This window comes from Cynocephalus volans, chromosome 7 (genome assembly GCF_027409185.1).
Source record: "Cynocephalus volans isolate mCynVol1 chromosome 7, mCynVol1.pri, whole genome shotgun sequence".
Classification (NCBI taxonomy): Eukaryota; Metazoa; Chordata; class Mammalia; order Dermoptera; family Cynocephalidae; genus Cynocephalus; species Cynocephalus volans.
In genome coordinates, this window is record NC_084466.1 from 144619734 (window position 1) to 144631735 (window position 12002).

At 41.7% G+C, this 12002-nt stretch overlaps 1 pseudogene; it reads left to right on the top strand.

Annotated features, from left to right (window-relative positions):
- The first annotated feature begins 2640 nt into the window (after positions 1-2640).
- LOC134381801 (transcription initiation factor IIA subunit 2-like) overlaps positions 2641-12002 on the top strand; it is a 42044-nt pseudogene continuing 32682 nt past the window's right edge.

Below are 12002 nucleotides of genomic sequence, written 5' to 3' on the forward strand. Positions count from 1 at the left end.
TGAGATAAAACTGAGGCTCAGGTCACACAATTAAAAGCAGAACTGGACTCTGAACTCAGCAGGGCCGTCTGACCCCACAGCCTGAATTTGCAGCCACTTTACTATGCTGCCCTCAGCTACTTGAAAGCAGAGGATAATTTTATGCCTCATTGTATTCTAAGTGATTCGATTTCTGCAAACATTCATTCATTTCTTTACTCATCACTTACAGCTCTTTTTCCACATCAGGTAATGGAATACAAATTTAAATACAGCTCCCTCCAAGCCCTCAGAGAGGAACTCACAATGTACCAAAAGAGAGAGACAACTCCAAGAGAGATATGCATGCACAGGATGCCATGAGGTCACAGAGGAGGGTGGGGGAAGCGATAAGAACTAGCTTCCCCAGAGGAGGAAAAGCTTCACCTGCATCCTGCTGGGCATCGGAGGAACTGGGAAGTCTATGCCAGGCGGCAGAACAGCATGTATTGATGTGTGAGGGTCCTTCAAAATCCGTGACAAAGACATCTGCTTCAGGTGTTTGGGGGTTAATGGTAGCACGTGATAGAAAGGCTGGGCTTAACCGTCAAGGGTTTGAAACATATGATTCTGGGAAATACGATTAAACTAATGGAATGGGAAGCCCCAGGAAGTTAACAGAGGTTACTGGTAACTATAAATCAAAGAAAAAGCATGCAAACTATCTAACACTTTACCATACAGCTGAAATATCAAATCTCTCTCCATCCATGCCCTTCCAAGACATAGAAGAAACTAGCCACCATGTATGAATTCCATCCTCAATAGAATCAAAGTAAAAGTGAGACTGCTGTTTTGAGGGAACCACATTCCATCAACAAACTGCATGTGGCCCTGGAGGCCGGTGTGCTGAAGTTACAGGAGGCCACAATGTAGGGCATCTCCTTGCAAGCAGCAGATGCCTGTCACTACTTTGTGTCCCAGAACAGCCACTAATCAAAGGCATCAGGTAGGAAAGTGGGGCTGAGGGAAGAAACCAGACACTTCTTGCCAGATCTTCCAGGACACATTTTTTCATAGCCAGGCCAGATACCTCTCTCAAACTTAAGGGAGGGTCTTCATTTTTGAATACAAGGTTTGCAGGAAATTAAAACCTTTTTCCCAACACAGCATCTCAATACCACCAGGAGGATACTACAGAAAAGCTCCAAGTCTTGAAGAATATGTTTCTCAAACTGTGGACAACAAAGCCCCTTTTGGCTTTGGCCCACGATACCCAAGTCCTTCCTTCCCCCTAGCCCTTTGACATACACGTCTGGGGTTGCAGATTAGTGACACTGAGTGGGGTGAGAAGAGGACACAAAAAGCTAAAGAATCTTAGTGTTATATACTATGGTTAGCTTGAAAACATGTTGATATCACTTTAAGAAACAACAACGTATACATGAGGTTCTCTCAGTTATGTGACATGTCTAAATACTGGGTCCTGGTAGACCATCCCAAGTGCAAACAATCCCTAGTGGTGTGCTGAACATAACAAGGAGGCCTCTGCAGGTGCTTGAACCAGAGAAGAATCTCCTTTCTATCTTCAGGGATATGAATTGCTTTTCCAGGAGAGGACTGCCAAGTCTGCTTTGGTCCCTGGTCTCCAGAACATTCTGCTTTGGGATTTGGACTCAGCTGACAACATAATCACTGAACCCTCGCCAAATATCCCTAGGGCCTTTGATAACAGCGCCAGTCTCTTCTTGTTTGTTTGTCAAGAAGATAATTGCCCTAAATAAGATCTTTCATTTGTACTAGACCCCAAAGCTCAGAAGGTCAAAAGGAAACACAGGTTCAAAAACTGACTCTACCTTCCTACAGTAGAGTGAGGGAAAAAATCCCATACAAATAGCTTGTACTTATGCACTAAGAAAAGAAATCTTTGCTAATTTTCCTGGCAAATTAATTTCCTTTATGAGAGTCTTCAAATTTGAGTTGCTAAAGTACTGAATTAGCAATATTATTTACAAACTTTAGGGGTGCCATTGTTCAATAGACCTTATGATTAAGACGTCCTTATGCTACTCGGCTAAGGCAGTATAGCATCATGGTTAAGAACATGACCTTGGGTTAAGACTATGACCCAGGAAGACCTGGGTCCAAATCTAGCTCTTCTACCCACTGCTTATGGGGATAAAAGTAGTACCCACTTTGTTGAGTCACTGGGAATATTAAACAAAGAAAAATTATAAAATACTCAGCACAATGTATGAGCCATAGTAGGCCCCCAATGAATGACAGCTGTTCGTCTAGAATGGTACTGCATCCACAATCACAGATAGGGTTATATTCACCTGCAGAAACTATCATGTATGTTCACTGATATTATTTATTTTGTCCACATTTTCTAGCTTCTTGCTAACTCTTTCCTGTTCTTAAATGAGGAATACAGTTCCTACTGACTTCCGAAGGTTGTTCTGAGCATGACAAAGGACAGATACATGCAGGGAAACTTTGAAAAGCATGGAGTCCTGCACAACTCAAAGGAGAGGTTAAGCACCAGCCAACAACAGGAAGCCGCAGCATCTTGAGATCTTTCTGGCAGCTGTGGGAAGGCTTTGCCAAATATTCCCAAGCACCCTGCCAGGAGCTGCTCCTGAGGACTTCTGGGGCTTCCCTAGCACAGGAACACGCACGATGCGGGAGGGCACACTTCCTCCAAGCACCTGTCCTAAACAGGATACTCCAAGCACACATAGTGACTTCTTGGGAATTCCACTTCCTGTGCTGGGCTCCAGCAGCACCAAAACTGATCCTCTATTGCTTCATAGCAGTGGAAGGCAAACAATAGAAATCATAATTTTTTAAAATAATAAATTATTACTATTGTTGTGAAGCTAAAATTTAGTGAATGCTTGTGTGTGCCACTATAGTAAACACTTTGAGGGCCGAGCCCGTGGCACACTCAGGAGAGTGCGGCGCTGGGAAGCGCAGCGACGCTCCCGCCGCGGGTTCGGATCCTATATAGGACTGGCCGGTGCACTGACTGGCTGAGTGCCGGTCACGAAAAAGACAAAAAAAAAAAAAAAAAAAAAACACTTTGATGTGCATGTTCTCATTTAATTTTTGTAATTAATGCTGTCCTTAGACCCGAGCAAACAGGACAACTGCTCTTATCCCATGCATTCCTCAAAAATGTCTAAGTCCCTTCTGGTACCTGGGACCAGCTCGGGCCAGCAGTGCTGTCTGGGTGGGGCACCCCTGTCTCCTCTTCAGAGCTCTCTCCAGTGATCCTCTACATTTGCCCCATGCCATGCTAGAGTTGACCAGATGTCGTGAGGCACCCTGATAATGGAGTTTCTTGGGGCCCTGGAGCTGGCTTGATTCCACAAGAGGAGCCTAGCAAGCAATCACACCCTCAGGCTTGCATGGTATTTTTTTCCCCATGATTGAACACTCAAATTGTTTATATAGACAGAAGCCCCACAAAAAATCTTTGCCCAGCCCCCATATACTCTAGAGGCAGCCCTGCTCATAGCAATCATATATGGTATGTATTCTTCTGCATATCTTACAGACGGGGAAACCGTGACTTGGAGACACTAATTCTCAAAGCAATACATTTAGTAAGCAGAAGAGCTGGGACTCAAATTCTAGAATGTCCAACCTCAAAGTCACAACACTCAACTAATCTAGATTTCTTTACCTGCCTCCAGTAAGATATGGATACCCCCATGACAACTACCCTGTCCTTTATCTAGGGCTCTCTGATAATTTCTTCTCTTGGTCTCTCATGATAACCTGCTGACAAGCCACTGTCCAGCACACTCTCATTCAACCCCAGTTTACCTGGTTTCCCCCTGACTTCCTGTCTTTTCCTACCAATACACCTTATTTCTTTCAAGAGCAACCAACAGCTCATTCCAAAAACATCTGATTTGAATCTCTTTCAGTAAAAGCACCAAAGTCATTCACAATGAAGTACTAGCTCAAGCAGAAATCTACCTGTTTAGTATTTATCCCTATTTGTGGAATAAAACTTTTTTTTTTTTTTTTTTTTTTAACCTCAATAAAGGGATTTTAGGTATCTACTAGCATGTGCATCTGATATTTGAGAGAGGTTCCCTTAGCTGCAATAGGCATGGTCAGCTGGTGCTGAACAAAGTTGTTTTGGTTTTTTTTTGAAACATAATTGATTGTACATATCTGTGGGGAAATGCATTGAATATCAATACCTGTGTGCAATATTTGATGCTCAAATCAAGATAATTAGTATATTCAACATTACATAACAATCATTTTTTGTGGCCCTTTACCAATTACTCACTAACTCCCTGCCCCTTTCCCACCTCTGTTAACCTCAGTTCTGTTTTCTTCTTTTGAAAGTTCATCTTATGATTGTGACTGTTGTGTCTTTCTTTCTTTTTTTTGTTTTTGTTTTTGTTTTTAGCTCCCATTTATGAGTGAGGACATGCAGTATTTCTTTTTCTGTGCCTGGCTTATTTCACTTAACATAATTTTCTCTAATGAACAAAGTCTTTCTAGGGTAGCATGTAAAGGGGTTTGGGGTAAGAGTCATGGTTTCTCCATCCCCACTCTTTGCTCCCTTGAAAAAGAAAAGCCCGGAGGAGTGAAGTGGAGACTGCTAGAGAGTAAGAGAGCCAGGGAACTGTCACCATTGGCCTTGGTCAGCATCAGTATCCTGTCCAGCTCACTGGCCCCTCCCTGTCCCAGTCAAAGCTCAGTATAGCCACAATGAGATACCACTTCACACCCACTCGGATGGCTAGAATCAAAAAGACAGATAAAAGCAAGTGCTGGCAAAGATGTGGAGAAATTGGAACCCTCATATGCTGCTGCTGGCAGGATTGTGAAATGGGGAAGCTGCTTTGTAAAATAGTCTGGGAGTTCTTCAGAAGGTTAAACATAGTTACCATATGACCCAGAAATTCAACTCCAAGGTATATCTACCCAAGAGAATTGAAAACATATGTCCACATAAAAACATGTGCATAAACTTCATAGTCCGCATTATTCATAACAGCCAAAAGGTGGAAACAACCCAGATGTCCATCAACAAAATGTGGTGCATCCATACAATGAGATTTTATTTAGCCAAACAAGGAACGAAGTAGTGACACATGCTACAACACAGATGAACCCTACGAACATTGATAAGTCAAAGAAGCCAGACAGAAAAGACCACATATTATATGATTCCATTCAGATGAAGTGTGCAGAATAGGGATCTCTGTAGAGACAGAAAGTAGATGAGTGATTTCTTAAGGCTGGGGGATGAAGACAGAGAGTTTGGGGTAGGGAGGTAACAGTTAAAGGGTACAGGGTTTCTCTTTTTTTTTTTCTATTAATTTCTCTATTTAATCATGGTAGTAAAAGTCTGAAAGTAAAACAGATTCTCACATTGTTAGCATTTTTTCTATGGATAATTAAAAGGTAGCTATATTATTTTTAAAGTTCTTCTCAGTCTTTAGGGCAAATGAATAATAAAACTACAATAGATAACTGAAATAGTTATTTGAATTACTCAAAACTTCCAACTAAAAAAAGAAAAAAAAAAATCCAACCAATTATATAGATGCTACATAATTGTGGCCAAGGCAGATATTTTAATTGAAAGGGTTTCTTTTGGAGGCAATGAAAATATTCTAAAATTCACTGTGGTGATGGTTGCACATATCAGTGAATATGCTAAAACCTGATGAATTGTGTATGTTAAATGGGTAAATTGTATACTATATGAATTAGATCTCAATAAAGCTATTTAAAAAATTAATTGCAACAAAACACCTGAGTATATGTAAACTCCCTTACTTCACCTAACCTAACCCAACCCTGCCCTCCCCTCTGGCTGTCCAGGAACGATCAGGTATATATTAACTTTCTGGCTCACTTCACTCAACTTCGTGCATGTTGGGACCATGTCTAACAGCCTTCTGCCTCCTGTACTAATTCTAGAACTGATTTTGATAAGATGTGAGCAGTTGGGTAGGAATCCTCTTCATTAATAAAGGCATCCTCATAACTTCCAAGTCTGGGAACTCCCAAGTGCAATAACTCTATCCTCAGACTGGCCTTTCTCCACTTCTTTACCAGGCAGATGGATGACTGACCACATTTTAATGAACTTCACTGAAAAGAAGCCTCGATAAGTGCTGGCAATATTAAAAATGCTTTTTCTTTTCTCTTAAAATATTTCATGAGATGAGCTCTCCCTACGCAGTGGCAGTGGACCTTGACTTTACTCAGGTCATTCTTAGTGTCAATCTGCTGCCTTGAATATATTTCTTTCCCATTCATCCTTTGTTATAGGAAAGAACAGTATCTATTAACAGAGATCTTTCTCTGCTACTGTACTTCCTATTACTGACAATAAGTCGTACCAAGTTTGGAAAGAGACACATTTATTACTCAGATCACAAAATCATGGGCAAACATACCCTCAGAATTTAGCTCCATAGCTGTTCTTATGTTACATTCTCTATTTCTCCCACCCCCACTCCACCCCCATTAATTATATATTAAGGATAGTGTTTCCTTTGAAGAATACATTACAGAAGAATGGTTCTAGATAGTACTTTATTACTTACGCCAATTGCAAAACACAAAACCGTGTCCAGAGTGAGCTCTTTTACTTACCAAGAGGATGAACACTGCTAAACAGGTGCTCACACGGGTAGTAGTCCTCGGGATATAGGTATAACAAGTGGGTGATGGTTGCCCGCCTGTGAGTGGGACAGGGGGTCCCAGGGACACTCAGGTCCTCAGCAAACAGTCTCCTTCTGTATGAGCCCCTGGTACTGGTTCTCTCAGATGAGGTGATTTTGCTTTTCTCAGAGCTACACAGTTTCCCCAGACACTTTAAACCAAGGAAGGAAGGCATCTTGGCATGGGTTACAAAGCAAGAGAAATGGACTCCAGGAGCCCAGGAGCTGCTTTCCTACAGCTCTCAGTTCCTCTGGCTCTGCACCTCTTTTTCTCACTGTCCAGCAAAGGAGATTAAGGAAGATGTATTTAAGTGATTACCCTCAAGAGCTTAGGGCTCCATATTCTCAGTCAGATGATTAGGTATAAAAACAGCCACTGCCAGGAACTCAAGACTATGTCAGTCTGAAACATGAATGCACATTTGAAAATCAGATTAATATGCAGAGCAAGAGAAAGGATATGGCTGCAGTATCTAAAAGAATTCTCCTGCAAATATTCCTAGAATATTTGATAGCTCTAGTAAGAGTACTGTGAATAGGTCTAGCCATTTATGCCTAATCTAAAAACACATATCAGAAAAAACTCAAGATAAACTCACAGAGTGGGGACCTCAGTTAAATTTCCTCAGCTTCAACTAGTGACAAATCCAGCTTCAGGCCACAGTAAACAATCATTTCCTTTTCATTTTGTAGAGGCAGACCCTCCCTGGAGTGCCATGAAAATCCTCTGCCTCACTCTATTAATCCAATGCTAATAATAGTCTCAAAGTTGTTTGTGGAATGTACTATAAAGCATATGTACTTCACAGGGCCTGGTTTTCCAAAGCCTTGCATTTTCAAATATTGACCTTGCAAGGACAGGAAATTTTCCTCAGACTGTAAGTCTCTGCTGCAAGATAAGAATTGTGGCACAGCAGGTTGCTGGCTCAAAGACAGACTAGTTACTGACTGTTATATAAAGATACTGAGAAATTGATATAAGAAGGAATGTTTGCTAAGATCAAGCTTGTGTTGATAAGACCACTTAATTGTCTACTGGAATGTCATCTGGCTCGTTTCACTGAAAGTTAACAGCCTATACTGTTAAACTATAACCCCACCTATGTCTCTTCCTGTAACTTCCTGGTCTGGAAAATAAATGCAGGAAGAGAACCCCAATTCAGCGTTCATTTCCCAAGGAAGGGATCCCTCTCTCTTGAGGGTTCCAGCAGGAGATTAATCACTTTGGGGCTTCTCACTGCTCAGAAGAGATGGGCTTTGAGTAATCCTTTGCATCTCCGTCACCTGGGGGAAGTGGGGTGACAAATCCGTGGGGGGCAAAGCAACACAAAGCAACAGTTGTTTCATGATTTTCTGCTACTGCAGAATCTCTAGCACAATCATATGAAGGAGACAGAAGTACCTTGTAGGTAGCTTCATTTGTTCACAAAGTTACAAGCTAGCAGGGCCCTCAAGCAGTTAGGATACTGACATACAAAGGACAACCCTGGTCATGAGTATTTACCCTCTGACATCCACACAGTAGGGTTAGGTACCATATGTGGCAGTCTACCATCACCCAATAGTCACAAGTCAAAGTGAATAAACCCACATACTTCCTGTCATTGGGCTATGATGTTATACAATTTTCTTTTTATTAAAACCCTTCTATTCTTTAAATAGAATAGAATTATAGAGCTGGAAAGGCCTTCAAAGATGATCTAGTCCAGTGGTTCCAAAATATCACTGTGCATAAGAATTACCTATAAAAATTTGGAAAAATGCAAAATTTGGGTTGCTAGCCCAGATTTCTGAATGAGATTCTTTGCAGGTGGGGCCCAGGAAATTATATTTCTAAAAGTCCTCCAGACCAGGACCAGCATTTGGGAAGCACTGATCTATTCCAACCTTTAACTTTAAGATGAGGAAGGTAAGTCTCAGAGAAGCTAAGTGACTTTCTCACAACAAAAACAGAAAGCCTTGGGAGGATCCAGGTCTCCTGGCCCCCAGCTATGACTATTCCTACAATAGTCAGGTCCTTTCACAAAGGCTATCGGAAGATGACAGAAACAGAGAAAGGAAATCCTTGCTTCTTTTGTTTCTAGTGACTAATCTTTAATGTAGGATCAGGCAACATAATTCAAGAGCCAGAGAATCCAACTTTGCTAGAATTGTTCTAGTCCAGTGGGAAACACAATGGGAATGGAAGAGACAGACTCCATCCCAGATGCCACCAGACTGGGACAGAGTCAGGGAAAGTGGAAATAAAGGAGCTGTCAGTTACTGAAGTCACACCTCAAATTTTCTATTCCAAAATTTTGGGAATTAAGCCCTATACCACTCCCCCTGCAAAAAATGTCTTTCCAAAATCTTCCTCTAAAAACAGTTTACAAAGCAGGTAAGACAACCTGTAGGTGTTCTATTTCTTGCTTGTCTATTTTGAAGAGTCTAAGATATTCTACCAATGCTTCCTCAAATGTGGTCTTGGACGAAGTTGTTTAAAAAACAGATTCTTGAGGCCCATCTCCAATCTACTAGGTTCTTCTAGAGTGTTTTTCTAGTACACATTGCAGTGTGGGAAACTCTGCCCTTCACTGTTAATTCCTTCTTGCTGCAGTTAGTCAGTTTCCTATAGCTCTACTCTTTGCAAACTGGAAACCTGAGCAGCTACTTGCTTATGTGTGTTTACACGGTCTTTTTTGTAAAATATATATATGTATTTATAGGGAGAAGCATGATGCAGTCACTTTAAACACAGGCTCTAGCACACACTAATAACACACAAACATGGACTTTGGATGGATAAGATGATTACTTACTTCAAATCCAGCATCTTCTGGACCAATAAAGTAGAACTACTCCATTGCAAAGCTGCTCTGCCTTCTTGGTCCCTAAACCTGTCAACCATTGCCCACCAAAACTAACTTCATAGCATTAACTCCATCTCAATGCTTAGCCGTTAAATCAGCAGAACATACTCAGGCCACCCCTAAATGTTTTGACAAGTTTATAGATCCATATATTTAGTTCAAGAAGCAACTGTCTTCTGAGAAATCATAAAAAGAAAAAAATTAAATTCTTCAATAATAGGATTATATGTAAGATGTTTGACACATTTTATGAATTTTTGGTCAGGATGGAAAGTAAACTAAATGTGGATCATAAAGAAGGCTGCTGAGAATAACAGATATTTGCTTGATTTAAAGACATTCTAACTGACTCCTTTCTCCGGTAGTGGAGAGAGAAGAGTTCAGATGCTGGCTGCTTAGAGGTCGGAGCCAGCAGTGACCAGGGGACCTATGAACTAAGTTCTACTTGCCAGGTGCCCAGCATTTCTACCTTAATCTCCTCCAAATAGTTCAGCGTAAACACCTAGCAGAGGCCAAGCCTCCAGTCTTAAAAATATACTTTCTATGGTATTTGACTAACAGCAACCCCTTTACCCAGGAGAGCACAGGATGGAGAAGACCCTATAGAAGCACCAGTGGTCCGGTTCTTTCACTGCTGCACAAACATCAGCCTCCTGCCCCACCCATGTAAAATGACAGTCACAGCACTTACAAGGGAGTGCCATGGGTTTTGTAACAGTTCATGCGGTTGTACAACAAGATATCACAATGCACTACAGTACAAAGCTAGCGATAATTACAAATGTTTAACTTTCACCCAAGATTTTGCTGGCCTGCATATCTTATCAGATGGGAAATTCCTAATCCTGCTAGGCATAGTTCCACTATACCTAAACAAGTTCTTTTATGATAAACTCTGAAAAGAAACCATCAGTGGGCAGATTCACCAAGGGCCTTCAACCAGCAGTGAGAAACCCTGAGCACTCTGCCTTTGTGCACTGTAGGAGCTCAATAAATATCTGATGAGATGAACCCCAATCTCAGAGCCAGGCATTTTGGGGCTACATAGTGCTCAAGGGACGGATACCTTAATTACTGCTCTTACTTCTCCAGTCATAGGTCAATTCACACAGCAATTCTCCACAAACAAACTCTGACTTTAATTTTATTCTATGTAATGGTCTAGGACTTTTTTCCAGACAAGTGCCCCCTCCCCGCTTAAATCATCTGCTAAGATCTACCTGCTTTTAGCTAAAAAAAAAATTTTTTTTTTCAGAGAGCAAATCACCGCCTTAAAATGTGAATCTTTATAAAATTTGATTTTCTAAGAAAATAACCTGAATTTAGCCTGTGGCTTCATCAATGATAAGGGGTTACTTGCTTTTTGATTTTTGTTATGCTTTTTATTTTAATCAAAATGACCAAACAAAAGAGCTCAGCAAGCCCTCCAAAAACACCTACAGTTGCTCACAATAGTCAGGATGATCTTGGCTGCTGAGCAGAACAGATTAGGCAGAGAAACAGCAATTTTTAAATAGGAAAGCTCAGAGGAAGGGGTGCAGGGGGACTTCCAGACAACGACAGCTCAGCCCATTTGAGGTTCTGCTGCTCCTGCAGCTACACCTGCTCCCTGCCATCCACAAGTCCTAAGTTTAGTCCTCCTGCATCGTCACCCCGGGCATCTCCTCTTTAAAGCCCAATGTTTAAGGGGTCTTACCAATCCCTCCAAAGCAGGCTGTGATTTTCTGAGCATACTGGCACAGGCCCCTGTCTGGGCAGGGCCCCTCTGGAAAGCCTGTTTCGTCCATCATTCTGCAAGCAGCTGCCTCTCTTCCTGTAATGCCACTCGCCAGAGACCTGCTCAAAATGGAACAAGCAGGCAAGCCCCCTCTTCCATATCATCTCCATTAATAATTCAGATACTACATAAAATCTGCTGAGCATTCAGGATTGAGAGTACCAAGGCAGTCTGAGGACCGAAGCGTAATTAGTTTAACAGACATCAAGTGTCTCAAATTACTCTCTGACAATACTCTCCATAGGCAAGATTTCCAAATAGCAGTGAGAGGCAGGCTTGGAATGCCTTCAAGGAAGCAGCCACAGAGGAAGATCGGCTCAGGGAGGGATCACAGACAACTCCTGAGCTCAAGTCCCGTATGTTAGACATGACTTTCCCACAAATCTGCTTCATAGTGTCAGAGCACTAAGTTGCCACTCACAGAACACAATCCATCAGGCTGGGGGTCCCATCAGTTGCCAAACCTTCTCTATGCCCTGAACACATCCCATGTGCTCCAGCCTTTAATCCTTCCCAAACTTCTTTCTCTTTTCCTGAAGTTCCTCAATCTCCTTCCCACCTGAACCTTCTGACAGTCCACCTGTGCTTAAAAATGCAGCTCAAATGTTACCTCCTCCATCAAAGGTTCCATAATCATCCTGGCTAGAATCAATTTCTTCCTACCTCGTTCCCAAATAGCAGCTCTATCATGGTATTTATCGTATCCTG